The sequence below is a fragment of the Aplysia californica genome, unplaced genomic scaffold (assembly GCF_000002075.1).
Source record: "Aplysia californica isolate F4 #8 unplaced genomic scaffold, AplCal3.0 scaffold00059, whole genome shotgun sequence".
NCBI lineage: Eukaryota > Metazoa > Mollusca > Gastropoda > Aplysiida > Aplysiidae > Aplysia > Aplysia californica.
This window is the reverse complement of record NW_004797329.1, coordinates 1,347,216-1,348,437: the sequence shown is the minus strand read 5'-3', so window position 1 is coordinate 1,348,437 and position 1,222 is coordinate 1,347,216.

Below are 1,222 nucleotides of genomic sequence, written 5' to 3'. Positions count from 1 at the left end.
AGAGAGAGAGAGAGAGAGAGAGAGAGAGAAGCAGCAGCAGCAAGAACAACAGGCACCATTGCTGCAACGCAAGACAGAGTGAGGTGGAGGTCCACTATATATCATTTCACCATTTTTGAACAATAGAGGTCCTTGTGCATGTACAGCAGTAGTAGTATTTCTTTATAAAGTAGCAGTAGCTGTGATACTTTAATACTTTTAGATGCAACCAGCACGGAACTTCAGCTAATTACAGCTAAAACAATAGTGTTTGTATAAAATAATTGCAGTGGCAATCGAGGAGCTAGTCGTAGTTTGTTTGCTTATTTGTTTATTGTTTGTTTGTTTGTTTGTTTTTATTATACAGACTTCAACATAATAAGTTAAAGACCACTTGTAAACACTTGTAAAGTGGTCTTGTTGGGTCGACCGTTTTTGGACTGATCCAGTGGCTTGATGGCGTTGCCTCAAGCGGACAATGACAGAGTGTGACACTGTAAGCCTTCTGGCAACTTCTCGAGCTCCAACTCTATCCTGCAGCCATACCATAGCTCAGGCACGATCAAAGTCTCTCAACTGTCATCTTGGTGACATGCTGCTTTCGGCGCAAACGGCAGCTTGTACTGCCACCAAAGTGAGCACAGTTCGGGACCGTACGCCCATTTCTGACGTTCACTAGAAATTTTAGCTGAGGAATGTCCGTGATGCGCACACACGTCGATAAAAAAAGCACAAATGGCAAAAATTCCCAGAGGATTTCCGTACAGCACGTAATGGTTTTGCCCCTTTAGGAAGCTTTGTAATACACATTGGTAACCCATTAACACTTTAGGAGCAAAACATTTTGATACATTCCTTGCTGGTTTTTTCTCAGATAAAAAAAAAAAATCAAGGCTGTTTGTCAAGGTGGTCCTCAACTTATGCTGAAGTATGTAGTAGCACTTCTTGCAGTAATATTCTGCAGCGCTCATTCTGTAAAACTGAGCAAAAGTAATAGAGAGTCGTCGCCATCGTTAGTGTTGTTGTTGGTGGTGGTTGTGGTGGTGTTGTCGTCGTTGTTGTATTGTTGTTGTTGTGTTGTTGTTCTTTTATTATTATTTTGGGGTGTTGTTTTATTAGTATTACAATCATCATTAGTAGCAGCACCAGCAGAAGTAGCAGTTGTAATCTTAGTAGTAGTAGTAGTAGTAGTAGTAGTAGTAGTAGTAGTAGTAGTAGTAGTAGTAGTAGTAGTAGTAGTAGT